Source organism: Anneissia japonica, unplaced genomic scaffold (genome assembly GCF_011630105.1).
Source record: "Anneissia japonica isolate Jap-2015-1 unplaced genomic scaffold, ASM1163010v1 scaffold1826_len1998817_cov189, whole genome shotgun sequence".
NCBI lineage: Eukaryota > Metazoa > Echinodermata > Crinoidea > Comatulida > Comatulidae > Anneissia > Anneissia japonica.
The window spans coordinates 1,704,169-1,722,206 of NW_022742159.1; the positions used below are offsets into that span (position 1 = coordinate 1,704,169).

General features: G+C 32.1%; 1 protein-coding gene across 7 annotated transcripts in view; it reads left to right on the plus strand.

Moving 5' to 3' along the window:
* Positions 1-18,038, plus strand: part of LOC117119021 (putative leucine-rich repeat-containing protein DDB_G0290503) — an 89,046-nt gene that overhangs the window by 25,251 nt on the left and 45,757 nt on the right. For 6 of the 7 annotated variants that reach the window (XM_033263808.1, XM_033263809.1, XM_033263813.1 and 3 more), the window contains exon 1: positions 10,667-10,975. The gene's annotated coding sequence lies outside the window, so the exon portion shown is untranslated. Of the gene's footprint in view, positions 1-1,676; positions 1,840-10,666; positions 10,976-18,038 lie in introns of those variants that run through there. The other variant, XM_033263810.1, reaches the window with a different exon arrangement.

The following is an 18,038-nucleotide window of genomic DNA, read 5'->3' on the forward strand; positions in this document are numbered from 1 at the left end:
TGCACGCAGCGCTATGCAAATGAACCAAGATCAAAGCTGCCGCAGCGCGTGAAGGACGTTTGCGCGATGCCTTTGAAGTCTAATGTTTTACCCGCCACCAAATGCTCAGCATTCTTAGATTACCAAAAAATAGAACATGGCGAAATAGAGAGCACGTTCTTTTCTCATTGCGCACTACTTACAGTCAATCACTGTGGCTGCGCAGTCGTTTCTACAATGAAGCTAATACATTGATCTTTCAAGAAATACCAAACATAATTATATTTTCTAAGAAAAGGAGTTTCAAATTTAATGAAACATTTACATGAGCTTTAAAAGTATGGTATATTTCAACTTGAATTTCCATAAATTGGATAAAACTCGATAATTCTAATTTTAACAGATATTAATTAAGGAATGATTGAGGATTATAATAAACCAAGTCATTTTAGGGTTAACTATTCGAAAATTCAATCTAAAATCAGAGTAATTTTCAATTTTACACTGCCTTAGCTTTGTAGTCGAAATAATCGATCTTTAGACAAAATTATAATGAACACAGAAGTAATTTTAACAGAAATATTTTACGGAATCTGTTACTGAAATATACACATAATAACATACTAAAAGTCCGAAAAAATCCAATCAGGGGAACATTGTTCATTGTAAAGATATTTAATGGGTTAAAATCAAACGCTTTATCACACAACTACTGTGCTGTAGCGTATAAATGCATGTCGTTGCCAAGCTGTTGCTAACGAAAAAATATGAATAATAGGGTAATACGCCCGTGCGCGATCCAAGATGGGGAACACCTTCTTTGTCGCGTCAAAGGGAACTGTTGCCAATTGATCTCCTTCTCAATAATCCCTCTATGATAGGAGCAAATAATGGTATATTTATCTTTAGGATGATGCAAAATGATGATGATGAAAATGATAATAAAGAAAGCCTTAAGTCACTGATAATAATCTATAATTTATAAGCATTTATACCGCTCAATTTCCAGCGGATTCATAGCGCTGAGTGTCAACCTCAATGTAATAACCATAAAAGTGTTGGATCCGTTCTGATTAATATGCAATTAACAAAATACGTTGAACAAAAAAAAAAACCTTAAGTCTAATCCTTAAACTAAACATGGTATTTATTAGTACCATAATAACGAATTTGAATGAATGAGTTTGTTATTGACGACGACGATGATGATGATGATGATGATGATGACAATGTTAATGATGATGGCGAAGATTCTTATGATGATGTGTTCTTGTGGTGATGATCATGTTGAAAAAAAAGGAGGCAAATTTTTAAATAGTTGATAATGATGTGCAGATTATGAGTTAATGATTAATGATTCCAATTACCAAAGCATTGTAATAATAACATTTATTGATAATCATCAAACCAATTATTTGAACTTAATTAATTTTTCTTCTTCTCTGTTGTTGTTAAGCGCCTCGAGGTTGTGTCAACGTGAGGCGCTATATAAATCCAGAATTATTATTATTATTACAAGCAGAACTATAGTTCTGTTAAGTTAATGTGCTTACTATCCATATTACATCTCCATCTTGTTATTTCTGAATTAAGGATGTTGCCCTAGTTTTAACATGGTCAGAAAATTTGCATCCTGTGGTGCTCCTAGCAAGTGTCGCATTCAACCGCAATCCTTGTTCTTATTTCATTTTCCTTAGTAATCCATAGAAGCAATCAGCGATGTTGTTTTAGTAAATTTCTAGTTATGATTACAAGACTTCCAAACTGATATCGGGCAGTTGCACACGGTGAAGACCACACCGCTTGACCCTTGGAGACTGGCAGCCCTGCTAATTTTGGACAAAAATGTTTATCAACAGGGTATGTGTCATCATAACATTATTCAGAGCTGACGTAGGTTCTTGGTTTCGTGGTGGTTTTGGATATGACAGAGACATAGCAAACTGTGCATTAAAGGCAGTTTAAATTGCACTGTGCATAGTGCATGCCTACTGTTTACGAAAACTACTGTTAGATAGCGTCAGTCTTCCGTAACAATTATCTAGAGGTTTGTGTGATATTAACGTTATGATGTCAACTACATTTGGTAATATTAATGTAATAATCTGTTCCTTTTAATTTTTAATCTAGAATTTCTGTTATCATTTTTAAGCTTACAGATGGGCTACCTTGGGACCTAGGTTTTGTTTTTAATGATACATTCAGCATCAAAATTAAATGAAATGTATGCTTTGTTTATTGTTATACCATTTTTATTGTAAAATAATGTATATCATGGAGTTTGATGTTCGATTTGTGACATTTAAAATCTTCAACATTTTTTTGTATAACTTTAATTGTGTTGTATATGTGGACAGTCTTTTTGTAACATTTTTACATTGTATTTTATTGTGCAGGACCAATAAAAACTAAAATATAGCTCCTAAAAATTTAATATTAGACAACACATGCTTCGCAAGTTTTTACAGCCATTCTAAGGGAAGATTATTTGCCCACTCAAAATCCAGCTCTGGGGTGTCAAGGATATATTACAACAATTTAAACAATTAAGATAATGGTAAAATTGTTAGGATATTTTATCCAACCTATGGTGATCACATTAGAATCTTAGGTTAAATATCTTTTTGTAGTATCTATTTTATTTTATTTCTATTCACATCCTACCACTGGAAGCCCGCCTTTAAGGGAATGGAATACATGGAACAATGACATTACGATGAACTACAAAACAAATTAAACAGAATAAAAAGTCTCTAAAATCCTAACACAATGAAAATCTTGAAATGCCTAAACAAACAACAAGAGCGAGAACATTTAAGTTAGAGTTGCTCTCTGAAAACTGATTTATTGCAACAGATTCTTTCTGTCTTATTTCATCAGTTTTAGGATCAACTGTTGCTGAAACAATTTCACTTCTAGTCCTAATTACAGGATTTACAAAATTTATCTGTCAAACACATACATACTCAAGTATTCACAGTAAAATTAAAGACAGCGATAGGGTTACCACAGACCCTATTTTCACCTGTGATTGCATTATCAAACACTTCAAGAACGTTGTTAATAAAAGGCTTCCTCTCAGACAATCAGAGGCGAACACTTTCTTTTCCTGACTTGCTTTACTTATTAAAGGCAAAACTATTATGGGAAATTACAATAAGTCCAAGAAGGCAATTATTTTTCTAGTTAGTTACCATTTCCTCAATATTTTAGAGTAAATGTTAATATAAATATCTATTTTCAAGAGTCTATGAACATTAATAGGCTTATTAATACTCTCATATTATTTTGTGGTTGTTTTACTGCCATCCCAAGGCAGAGTTCTCCATTGCAGTACCATTTACCTCTTCTTCTTTGGTGCTTATAAAATTAAAACATGAAATTGTTTGAAATGCATAGTCATAGAAAGTAAGTCTGCATCAAATTTAGAGTGCAGACAGGATATATTAATTATTTGTAAATTATGAAATAACTTTGAATATTTTTGAAAGACAAGTTTTCTGAATAATCAAATGTTTTTTGAATAATTAATGTCAAGAATTCTTTTATACCTTGTTTAGCGAACCCGCTGCCTGCAAATAATGATGATTTCAAATAAAAATACAATTTTATTTTTGACCAATTAGCGTAACCGCTGCCACGGAAAATTTCAGAAAAAAATTTTTTTTTTAAACATTTTTATTATGCCTTCCGCTGCCTCAAAATTTCAAAAGATAAGATATGTATATTTTTCCTAATTATATAAATTAAAAACATTTAAATATCCCATTATGCCACTGTTTACATACCAATAAAATTTTATTTTTATTTTCTCTTCCGTCACTCTGGATGTATTTGGCAAAACTTTGCTAAATAAGAAAACAAAACTTTATTTTTTTTTTCCGCTCTCCTCTAATGATCTTAAAAATAATATTTTGCGAAACAAGGAATAAAAAATCTTGCCCAATATATACTTTTTTTTAAACCCATAAATGGTAGTTTTGTAGTAGGATATTATTCTTTACCACAAAAGGAAGGTTCAATATGTATAGTATTTTTTTTTTATTCACGTATAAAAATGCTCAAAATATAATTCAAGATTGAAATGAAGAGCTTATGTTTCAATCAATAGTAGTAAACAAACAAACAAAAAATGAACACATATAATATATGGAAAGCTTAGTTGCAATTATTTGTACCAACAGCAATCAGACAATAAATTCCTAAATTGTTTAATAATGTATACTTGAAATGGATTTGCCATTTAATGTTGAATATTATTATCTTGCTTTTATGCAGTGTTAACCTCTTGTTACATCTGCTAACACTGCTTTTTACTTTTCCTTTTGTGGAAACACCATTTTTTCCTTCACTTGACCCAACCTAATTCCTGATCACTTTCTATCTTGACCCTTCTTTAACCTAATTGATTGGTATATAAAGAATGCTTTCAAATTTTAAAGGATTAAATTTACTTTTTATTTTTTTTTTAGGGTATCTGTGTATAGTATGTAGATACTTTTTTGTCAGTTTTTGCAAATTATCAACCAAGAGAGCTCATGTAATGAAACTGAATTGATATTGAATTGAAATATTTGGAATTTAATATTATTTCTGTCGTGAGATATCAATCAAAACTTTTAATTTGAATTAGGTAACAGTTGGCAAGAAAATATACACATTAGTTTCTATTTGCGATATTTTATTTCACCATCGATGTCCACAGATCCAGCTGAAAATACAAGAAATCCTTGTTTCCACGGAACTGGACATCTCCAGGTGCTATTTCTCTTGTAAACAAATTACTTTCCCAAATAGCTCTGATTGAAAATGATTTTTTTACAATTCTTTCAATCAAGTTTGATCCAGTTCTGCTTGAATTCACAGGTGTCTTTCCCCCAGGGTTACGCATTTCTATGGCAACAAATAAACCTTCTCTAGCTTCCACTCCTGTGGAGGACAGATCGGTTGGACACAATGTATAAAGGTCATCATTGTATTGAAAATTTAAAAATAATTTGTAATATTTTGAAAAGATAAATTTGATTTAATAACCAGTTGTGTTGTTTCAGAGATTACTAAAACATCTTTTGCTGCAGCTGTAAATCCTACTGGTTTTACAACTGTAATAAAAAAAATTCCAAACAATAAAATTCCAATTGTACAATGAAAGATGAGAAATAAGTACAGTGATAATGAGAATTTTTGGCCATGAAAATATAATATTTAGTTGATATTCTTTAGTGGGGCTTAATCAATTTTGACATCTTTAAGTTTCCTTAGAAATCTTGAAGTACCAAGTGTGATATCTATTTGGGAGGTTTACAGTACAATAAATACACTACTTTCATATTTATTTTTCTGAGTTATAACTTTTACAAATAAATAATTTGCTGAAGTTCCAATAAGACATTTTTTGAGAGAGAGCAAGTGCAAAAAATATTTGTGTTGTATTGTTTTGTGATCTAGCAGGACTGGGGTGGATCGAGAATTTTCAAAGGGTGGGGGGAGGGGTTGGTCAACAAAATTTTAATAGGCTTAAGTATACAAAAGGGTATATGTTAAAAGTAAATTAAAATATAAAAAAATGGTACATTGAAATTTGTAATCAACACAATACACCAGTGCATACAAACTATTATATAGTTTAGTATGATATTAGCACTTTATAATCTTTTTTAAGTTTTTATGTTTGCATACTTTCTTATGTTTGTTTTTATTTATCATCACTTCTAATTATTATCTACAGTTATTACATTACGCCTGATAAATCATTTTATAATTGTCTTAACTCATTCATGTGGTCTTCAATTAAGGTAATATAAATTATACCTTTAACATTCCCATGCAAATTAACATGTAATTAAAATTTGTTTATTTAATCTGCATCGAACACAAATGTCAATTATTACAAAGAAGACCATACTAGTCCATTCTTGATCATTTCATGTAATTTTTGTATTATCAGCAGGCTCCTATTTAAATAACCATTCATTTTCCATTAATTTCTTCTATCTATTATTATTCTCCTATTCATCATTTTTAAAATCATTTATGACATTCATTTATTTATTTAACCAATTCAAGGGACAGTCAACTAGGTATTTGAAAGATGATATGTCTATTGATCTACAAAAAATTACAAATAATTTAGTAAGTATCAGGATACAAGTAGTTGGTATTAGCTGAAGTGTTAAGAATTATCATGATTTAAGCCAAGTCTACCATAGTGCAGTACTTGAGTTAAAACCCCTATAGCTACGCTGCCACTTTTGATAAATTCATACGTGATCATACTATAACTTTAAACCATAATCAATCTCTCTTCTGTGGTTGCTGTTTCTCTGAAATGAATCTGTTGTTACATACGTTTCTGTTTTTACACTCCATGAGTGAAGATTGAGTTGCAGACACCCAGTCTAAGTAATGTCCAAGACTGTCTAAGAATCATAAAACACTTCTTTAAGGATATTATATACACTGACTATGTTGAAATAATAAACTTTTCTGATAAAATTCACTACTTTATGGATTGCTCCCATTTGTATATTCCAATTGAAAATTACATGCAATAAATTTGCCAATTAACAACCACATAGATGATATTGTCAATATATTTTTGGATCTTCACATTTGCTGATAAAAAGTTATTTTATAGTTTAAAAACCCCCTCTTATTATCAGTAAAAAGTGAATTAACTAACGTGATAATATCTTCAATATATTTTTGGAGATCTTCAAATTTTCTAGTAAAAATTGAAGGATTTTTATAGTACAAAACTATATATATCAGCAAAATATGAATTAAATATTATTAAAACTAAGAAGATGGTAATCAAATTGCGGAAGCAACAAAAATGTGCCAAATCGTTATGCTCAATAACAATGTAAAAGTGTATAAATATTTTTGGATGGTTACTAAAGATATTCGGAAAAACTAGATCTCAGAAGTAAATGCAACAAGATTTAAGGTACACAAGACAAAACATTTATAAAGCTTTGTTTTGCCAGTCAGTTATTAAATGTATTATGACCTGTATATTATTTTAATATATTTCTAAGTGGAATAAAAGTAAGTTTAAATGTCCTAGGTATTTTCATTGAATTATACAGCCATACAAAAAGCGCATATAAAGCCATAATGTATGATGGTCTTGCATCATTGCTCACAATTCAGTAAATTTACCGCTAATTTATCTTCTGTCATCCATGATACTGCAGACTAGATTCTATTTTTAGTGTTAACGATCATACAATTCTAGTTTTTTATGACATTTTATGAACATTTTAATATGGAATATGAACTGCATGATTATTTTAACCCTTATTTGTTTTTCTGTTTTATATATTTTTATCAGGATCTTTTTAATCCAGATCATTATATAAGTGATGTAAATTTAATATATCAGTAATGATTTCTTCCATTATTTTATTCAATACTGAATACATCATGATCACTGTTCAATATGTCATTGTGTCATTAACTTGTATTTCAAATACTTTTGAATTGTCAATGAAAGACAAATGTACATTTTTTTAAATTGAACAAATAAAGTGACCTTGAATATTTTTTCCTATATTTATTTATATTTAAATTTTGTTTGAATACTTCATACATAGCTGGAGCTCTTACTAATGTAAAGTTAGATTATGTTGAAATTCTTAAAAGATTTTACAAATATGGCAATTAGGATACAGTAGTACTGAGAACATACTGTATACAAGATACCTATGAGAAAAAAAATTTAAAGCAATCAATAAAAGAGACCATTAGTGTCATTCTCAAGTTACTCTTTCGTAGACTTTATACATGGAAACACATTATATTTATTTCTATGAAAATAATGTTTGCTAAGTGTTCAATTTACAATGTTTTAAGCACCTCAAATGTCTTTGAATATTTCTTTATATGAATAGATGAATCATGCAATAAATTACCAGCCCATAATATTCTACCACACAATATTGGTTGAAATTGACTGTTGTATTGGGAAATAGCAGGACATTGACCTGTTACCAAACTGGCCATAATAGGGTACAAAGGCTAAAAGCATAGAAACCTACTTAGTACTAGCTCAGGAACTTGCTTGCTTTAAAAACACAGACAATTCCAATGAGAGTGCACTCTCTATGGGTGTTGCCATTGTTGGGGACCTTCTTGGCATACCCACTTGGGATACCCATGTGCATGTCGTGACCATGTACAGTATGGTAGTGTGAAGCATTTGGAGTAGCTAGGTTACAATGACACAAATACAGTGTACAGTACTCCTCCAGTCCAACATGTCATAATTATTCTCTAAAAAACACCTTTACTAACACCTAACTTCCAAACTACACTTATTTTTTTTTATAAGAACACATTTATTAAGAACACTAAGGCTGAAATTGCTTAAAATTACGAACAAAATAAAAACAAATTGAGGCTGAGGAAAAAATGTCAAATGATTAAAAAAAAAACAAAAAAAAAATAGAAAACCAAGAAATCTTATCTGTACCTTAGGCCACATAAAAAAAATAATTGGTTAGCATCCCCGCCCAACCGTCAGAAAAGCCCTAAAATTTTTTTTTTTTTTTTTTTTGACAAAACACTCAAAAACTCCATCTCCCGAAGGCAATTTATATAGGCCTAGGCTTGTTTACCATCCGTCCGAACGCTAGCCGACTGGGCTTCTCCATGCAGTTCCATTCCATCATCTAGGCCTAGGCTAGCCTAGTCCTTGCTTCTATCTATAAAAGGCCTAGTTTTATAGTAGTAGTATAAAAAGAGTGTAGCCGATGCAAAGCATTGAGATTTACTCGGGATTAGGTTTATATTAGCAAACTAAACACCGATCCGATGCTTACGTCTCATGCTTTGTGCAGAAAAGCCAAGTCAGCCAATCAGCGTGTTGGTATTTCCATCACTTTGGAAGTAGACATCCACAGCGCGAAAAAGAAACAAGGAGGAACGCTCTGTGGTGACCGGAGACAACTTAAGACAAGACAACAAACATGGCTGCGCCCATCATTTTGAAACTGTGGCGTGTTCACTTCTTACCTGTGTGCAATATTTCACGAAATAAAATTTTAAATAAAACAAATATTTCACGCTATTTCATAGGTAGGATAGCATAGATAAATTTATTTCTGGAAATATAAAATATATTGTGGCGAGATAGTGCATGCGTATATTCGCGAGCAAGCCGTCTGGACGTCTTTTGGAATGCCCACAATTATTTAGGACGGCAACTTTTATTAATTATCGTGACGTCTTGGCCTGGTTTACCATTAGCAAATTCTTTATATTCTTCAAATCTATCTAATGTTACATTAAACTAAAGCTAAATCATATTTACATTTGATAAAAACAACATTTATTGATTGAATGTACGATTTAGTACCAAAAATCGGTGGGGATTACTAAGGATGGGCGTGGCCCGCCCATTGGCTCAGTGCCACACCCACTGGCTTCTATTTTGGAAAAACAAAATAACAAACTTTAATCTTCTTATTTTGCTTTTGTTATTTTTATTTTAAATTTCACATCCAACAGCAATTACATTCGCCACTTAGGATGGAATGCTTTATAAACCTATTATCGATATCATCAGTTCTGTAAACATATACAATGTTGCATGTTTTTAAAACTTCATATATAGGGATTTCAATATGACTGTTATTCATATAGCCAAAGTTTATCTGCTTGCTATACAGTAGATGAATTACATGATTTCTTGTATCCAATTTTGGCCTCTGTTATTTTCCTCTTCTTTGTTTTGCTAACAAAGACGCTGGTTTTTCATGTTCGACGAGAAAAAAAAAACCTTCCCTCCCTACCATGAAATTTGATACCAAAAGGATGCTAACCAATTATTATTTTTTACGTGGCCTTATTTTCAGTAGGCATGACTATTTAAACCTCTACGATACATTGCAGTACAGTAATGTCTGTACAATAAGGAATTTCTAGTTTAAAGAGTGTTTAAAAATAAGAATAAAATAAGAACATTTTGAGCCTGAAATTGGCAAAAAAAATAAGAACACTAAGCCTGGTCAAAATTTTACTGGTTCTTACAGTATAATTAATAAAGTGTACCTCACCTCAACTATTTCTATCTTTGCCACAAACCTTGTCAAACACCTTGTATTCAGCACCCTCCACTATTTCATCTGTATGCAGTTAATTTCATATGTGAATTTGTCTTCGATTTTTTATTCCATTGAACATTTTTAATTCAAACTATGTAGGCCTACATTCTACTTTTGATGTTGCATTAAAAGGTTAGTGACCTTTCCATAAAAATATTACGCAAGAGCATGGATGACATATGAAGAGGGTTTCAAATCATTTTTTAATTGTTAGTTTCATCTGTAGTAACAAAATCAGAGGGAAATTCTTGTGTTGATCCTGGTCACCCTGTGATTCATACACAAGGAATGTTTGAACAAAAAAAAATGAATGTTCTTTAATTTCTATGAAAGAAAGTCAAAAGACTAGTGTGTGGTAATTGTTAAATACAAAAGTATTAGTATCACTCACCATGTTTTCAATCATCATGTTTAAATATCTTCATTATGATAATGTCTGCAAACAAACCTTTAACATCCAATCAGCTCATTTGTGGGTAGAATCAGTCAGATCTAATGAATATTCATTAGTTTCATAAGAAGATCTCTGAGTTTGACCACTCATTGTTCAGTTTCCTTAAGTGGGTGGAGCTGTGGAAAGGCATCACTGCAGTTTGTTTCTTCATGGTTTGTAGTACAGTACCACAGATTTGTGGTAGCAGTACTCAGTATAGTTTCGGAGGGTATTAACGCCAATAACTTCCTTTCCTATTGTACTTCTGGATACACAAATATTTGAATCAGTGCAATATGTGGTTTTAAAGTACAGGATGTGTAGTGGATTGTAAATTGTAACATAATATAACTTGACATTACTATAACAGTATTTAGAGATTGGAATTTTCACTTGGAATTTACCTCTCTGGATTCATAAGTCTGATGCTCCGGGGAATGTGTCGGCCTACATGGTAAGTAGTTTCTTTTTGGAGGAAGGTTTTTTTCTACTCTACTAAAAATATACTTTTAAAATTGTGATTCTAAATGAAAGTCTTTGAAAATATAGAAAATTTAAAGATATATTTGAAGTAATAATGCAAATTTATCTAGTAGAATGTAGTGTTAGTCTATAGAACTTTTAGAAATGAATTTGTTGATAAAACTTTATTAGTAAGTGGTATTATTAGCCATGTTCAGACAGCATTCAGTCTGGAGTAAATTTACAAATATAATGTGCATGTTAGTTCAGATGAGTGTCCACACGACTCTCACCCAGGGCATAATGTTCTTTTTACTAGTACTTCAAAAGTTAGTTCAAAGCTTAGAAGTAATTATGCAAATATTCTGGAAGTGATATTTGCCATTTTCGTTGTTTCTTAACTGTTTTTTTGTCACAATTCTTGAAAATGTAAACAAAATTATGAAAATATTGTGCCTACAAATGTTACACATCACAGGAAATGTTCTTTTGGCATGCATTTTTTTAGGCAGTTATCTTTTGGAAAAATGGTAGGTCATAATAAAGTTTGCATTTACTTGCGAGCTCTACAGTAAATGTATGTACAAAGCCTGTATTCCTTACATTCCACGTGCATTTTTAAGTGGAACTCTTATTCTTGATACTTCTAATGCTGGGTACTCACTGCGTACGACGGTCGTCAGGCGATGCGATTTCATAAAGAAGACAACGTGACGACGTGCGTGCAATGGATCGTTTTTAATGATGATCAGTTCAGACTGCCATAGACAATCAGTCGATGGCGTTGCATCGTCTATCACAGAGACCGTCGTACAACGCATTGAGTTCCCAGCTTTAGAAGTAATAATGATCTACAGTAGTAATTTTGAAGCAACTTAATACAAAGAGTGTGTTCACAGGCAATGCGAGAGCTTACGACAAGTAAACTGCTAATGTATTTTAGAGCTTACTTATAACTAGTCTTAATGTACCTATTAAAACTAACAATTATTATCTTTGATATTATGTTCATGATAAATGTAATGTATGATATTTTGTTTTAAGATATATTTATAATTTTTCAAAAAGTATTCAATAGTAAATTATTAATTTGGTATTTGGTTTACTTTGATATATTAATAATAGATTTGTGCTAATTTGAGTATTTACATGGTATAGAATAGTATCCATGACTTGGGCTCTTTTTGTGAAAAGTCATGCATTCCTACCTTCACAGGAGTCCCATAAAACATGAAGTCATTGAATTTAAATGAAAGATGTATAATAAAACTAGGCCCTTATATAAAGTAGTGTTCCGCTCCTTGTTGCTATTTGTATAGAGGTCGGCCATTGCCTTTGAGTGTGCTATCCAAAATAAAAAAGTTGGTTGACTTGATTTTTCATATTTTAGATGAAATGAAGTGTTTTATTTTTTAAGTTAATATTGTTTGTAATTTAGAATATTACAGTTAATCATAAGTTTTGATTAATGGATATAAACAGACATATTTCAATTTTTAAGATTATTTATTTTAAGTTGTCATTTTTTATATACTGTAGTAGTTTTCAGAATATTGTAAGTGGTCTGAGTGCAAATTTTGTTTTGCCTAAATTCCGTTTTCCAGAAAATCACATTTTTTGGAATACTTCATTGTCATTGGAAATGCTACTAAAATATTTTCAAAAACAAGCTTTTGCCACTGAAAACACATCTACCACTACTTCAGTGATAATTTAAATTGTATTGAAACTGATGTCAAGAAGATAAACATACCAAATATACAAACAGAATAGTGTTATTAAAATATACAGGGAGGAATAGAGAGAGTACTCCAGGAAGGATGTGACGTTACACGACTTGAATCAAATACTCGGTGGTATACAGTATTTGTAGATTGTTGGTTTAAAACCTATAGAGAGGATATGTTATTTTCAGAAAGTTATTTTTTTTCTGATTAATATAAATATTTTGTTATATTTTCATTACAATTTACACACCATTACAACCAGATATTCCTGTCTCTTATACACATCTTAAGTGGTATTATTAGCCATGTTCAGACAGCATTCAGTCTGGAGTAAATTTACAAATATAATGTGCATGTTAGTTCAGACCAACAATCCTTTATATATATATTAACCCAAGATTGGCATCATGATGTGTACTGTAAGTAGGCTAAGTACACTTGAGAGATCAGGGACTAGTTCGACAGAGGCTGTTCTTCAGAAAAAAAAAACACAAAACTAAACCTCACAATATCTATACATTTGAAAAACCTCTCCAAATACATAGATATCATAACTATTGTAGAGTTTTTTTTCCAGTGTTGGAGCTCCATAGGACCCTAAATAATCTACAGAACCCAGAGTGTCACCAAAGCTTCAAAAATTTAATTTTCTATCCTGTACACCAGTAGTGTAGAAATTATTGTATAAACATTCAAAAAAGTACACAGAAAATACTACTACCCTGGATGGCCTATTTTACTCCACAGTAGGCAACTCAGAATAATCAAATTTAAGGGAGCTGAAGACTTGGCTACCAAATAGCTAAAACCTCACGTTGGTTTGTCGCTTGGAGCTCCGTGTCTGGAATTCTATGGAGTCCAGATTACAAGGTTATTCAGAACTACACTAATTCGTAACTTTCTAACCAGTATTCTATTTTAGCCAAGTTATCGTTGCACAAACACACCACCTCAATAATTTTCAACTGGAATTGGATATCATCTGATAAATAAAATTAATTGCTAAATTTAATACATTCTGATTTATGAAACACATGTAGAAATGTATCAAGCAATGGTAACTATTAGCATGAATGCAAGTGCACAACAGGGACCATTTTCTGTAATCCACTTATTTTTTGAGTCTTTTTAATTTCTTAAAAGTCACGGTTTCAGTCTGTAGGTGTCAATTATGTATGATTATCCTTCACTGCAGCGGCATCACACCTTTGAAATTAGTTGGGATACCACCAAATATTGTTCACGCTGGACTACAAGTGTACTGTTACAGTACACAACTTATATCATTATTACCCAAGGTGCAGAATGGATGTTTTGAGATTCTGCTGGAACAACATTAACATCATCATCAGTAATGCTTCTCGTTTTGCGACATGACCAGTGGCAGTGCTACCGGGGGAGGGGGGCAAGGAGGGGCTAGAGTAGTTGATAAGATCAATCGGTTTCTGTATTAGGATGATATTATTTTATTTACTTATTCATCATTTTTAGCCCATTGATTCTATAAGTAACGAGGTCTAAACTTAAACGTCCTTTAAATGCTTTATTAAAATTAAAGAAATGACATAATGTGTTAATGAATTGCTACAGATTTTGAGAAATCCAGGAATCAAAATATAGGTCAGATACAGGTGGAGAGTCCAGACCACCTTAGCCCCACCATGGTTGGGATATGAGGTAGGAAATTGTGCGGTTGTGGCGCTCTCAGAAATTTGAATGTATAGTAATTGTCTACAATTTTTTTTTTTTTAGCTTCAAAGTTTTGGGGTGGGGTGAAGGGTGCAGGTAGGCTTTGGCCCCCCCCCCCACTTTGAATCATTAACTGATATACCATCACATAGTCTGTTATATGAAAGTGAACAATGTTGTGAAATGATAATTCTGTCTATCGTCTTCACAGGAGTGAACTTGAACCTTGTTAAAGTTGGTACAATAGGCAGTAAAGATTTGTGCGATCGATGTCGTAGTGAAAAAGAATCTTCCTCCGTTACACAGCTTCATGCTAAATATGTCGAGGGTGTTACATGCCTCTGCGATGGCTTTTTTTTGTACATTATATTAAACAGGACACATTTACTAATTTTTTAATTATAACTTTTTGTGTCAGAGAACATGTTGCCAATCTATACCTTTAATTTTGTTATCAATATACAACTTGGGGTATACCAATCATAGCTGCTTTCATCCGTCCAATATATGTCCCTGTGTGGCTTATCAGGACCGCTCTCCTGGCACCACTTCCTCACCTGCCCTTGGCTAACAATTAGACATCACCTCAGGGTTAGATACACATTTTGACAATGGGAAAAATGTTCTAATGTATTGATAAACATGATGTAGGCGTTAATCAGTGTTTGCCATTGGTTTTTCATGTGACTGTGTGGGCTCCATTGAACATGATGTTCATTTGTTTTGAATAAAATGTTTCATAATACAAATATAAATTCATATAGGGCATACAAGAAAATATACTATGGTCTAAAATGTATTAGTGTCTTGGATATCAGTATTCCAGAAAATGCTTTTGTTGCTTATGGTCAACCTGTTGATGTTATTATTGGTTATGATATTGAAAATGACTTCTTTCATATTATAGTTGACAAATCAGACTAGAGTGAATAAATGTCCAAGTAAAACGATAATGAATGTAAATCTCAACCTAAACAAAAAGAATGTAATGCTTTATATGACATCAGTAATCATTATTTAACTAGTTAGTAGGCATGTACTAATGGTTAATGTGACATAATCCACTATGGTCACAAAACAGTGAACTCTGAAACTATGAAATTGCTGTTAACTATGCTTTGGTCTTGTGGAAATGTTTTTTAATGTTTTGTTGCTAAAACTAAGTGGATAACTGCTGATGCAATACTTAATGGAATTAACATTCAAGAGGGATATACTTCAAAACAATGTAAGGAAGTAAGATAGTATAATATAGTACATATCCAGATAAGAAAGTATAATACATACTCCAAGTATTGAAATACACGCCATCGTGTTTGGGATTCAATATTTCGACATTAATTATGTCATCATCAAGAATGGATGTGTATAAGAGACGCTTCCTACACTGTTGTTAAATTGTAAATCCAGAAAGTGTACTGTGTCACTGTTTTCAAATGATTCAAAAGTAAAATTTATCTGTCTATGAAAAGCATTGAAGTAGCTTAGAATTTGTGGGAAATCATTGGGCTTACAGTAGCTAATACTAGCGTGTCGTCAACAAAACGAGTTTAAAACTTAATAGTACCTGATTCAATAAGTTTAGGAACAATAGACTCTTCTAGTTCAGTCATTAAAATATTAGCTAAAACTGGGCCAAGTATAGAAATACACGCCATCATGTCGGGATTCAATATATTTCAACATTAATTATGTCATCATCAGGAATTCCTGAAGATGACATAATCAATGTCGAAATATTGAATCCTGACACGATGTTGAGCATTTCAATATTTGGAGTATGTATACTATCTTATCTGAGATTAATCAGTGGAGCTTTCGTTTTATGTAAGGAAATACAAATCAGATGTTGAATGGAACAAGTTAAGATAAAAGTGCTGGTTAAGCTTAATAGCTTAAATAATACACTGACAGTACAATATTGCATAAAAAGCAAGAAGTGTATGGGCCCACAACAGCACTGTACATGAATAAGGCAAGGAGTGAATTGGTTGTACACCGGGTACAGTCCTAAGATAGTATAATACATACTTTATGTATTGAAAAGCACGTCATCGTGTCGGGATTCAATATTTCAACATTAATTATGTCATTATCAGGAACGTACTGCTCTTGTCTTTTTTTTAATTACTTATATTGTGCACCTATTGTACCCTAATCGTACACATGACTATAATGACTTAACTTCTCACCTGAAGAGCAAGGTATTTTATCAGGGGCGGATCCAGGATTTGAAGGAGGGGCGGGGAAGAGGGAATTCAAAATGTTTCCAAAAAAGCCCCAAAAGAATTCCTAGATGGCCAGAAATGAACTTTCCTGACTTCTGAGGTTTCTTTTAATGACTTTTAAGTTCTTCAAAATTCCGCTCTTGAGAACAGTAATTTTATCTCATTTTTATTACAGTAAGTAGGCCTATTTCAGAAAAAAAAATCAAAGACATTATATTCCAATGTTGAGTAGTTGGATTGACCTACGTATTCTTTTTTCCATGGATGAACTGATACGGCATGAATAATGCACTTTCGTACATAATGAAAAACAGCATGTATTTGTTGATTTGTGCTTCGTGAATAAATAAAGTTTTACTACTACTACAAAAATTACGACATCGAACCAAAAACAGTTTAATAGAAGGTTAGGCTAAGCCTTGATTGTCCAATCTGCCAACCTATGCCTAGGTAGGTTAGCATGGCTTTTGTAGGCCAAGACCCAGTTAGTAGTTTCTTCACGGAGGGGTTCGTCCGCCTGAAACTCCCTTGATCCACCACTGTTTATATAGAAAAGTTTCTACTCAAGAACGTATATGAAGATCGGCAGCTTTTACCCTTATATGATTGATATTGCCAGGAGGAACAAACCTAAGACATGGGATTAAAATGCAAACATTGTATATTTATTTAAATAAATTGATTACAATATAATCATTTAAATTTTAAAGATTCCATTTATTGATTAAACATAGAAGGTGGGACCTTGTTTAGTTTATTTCAATATTTTAGAACTAAAAAAAATAAACACTATAAAAAGAATATTATTGAAAATTGCAAAATATTGATCAGCTATGCCCTATAGCCCCTTTCAATTCCTGTCTAATCTATTTCCTTTTTCAGCCTTGAAAACTGCCTCATTACATTACCATATTACTTGTATTTTACTGTATCTCTAATTATTTCTACTTGACTCTTAAAGAAATGATGGCAAATGAGCTCTTTGTGGATATTTATATACATTACTGTGTCCTTATATGATCCTAATTATGACCTTAATGTAACCACTGGTACATAATTTATTTGACCTTGGACTACATTTTAGTAACACCACAGACCCTATATACAGGGTATATAGGGTCTGTGGTAACACTAACAGTCTGTGGCTACGGTCACACTAGAGTTTCAAGTCTGGCTTGACTCACCGCGGGTGTGATTTCAAGCCAGGCCCGAAATTCTGGGTCAGTCACACTTTTCCTGAATTTAGTTGGATTGACCTCCAAATTAGGAAAGTCAAAACAGGAAGTTAGAGCGCCACTACAATCAAAATACCGGCCCCGCACGCGAATCTAGATGATCTAGGCCTTGGCTCTGATGTAATGGCGATGCTAGTTTTCGGATTGATAAGTGCATTTATAAATGACAACTGATG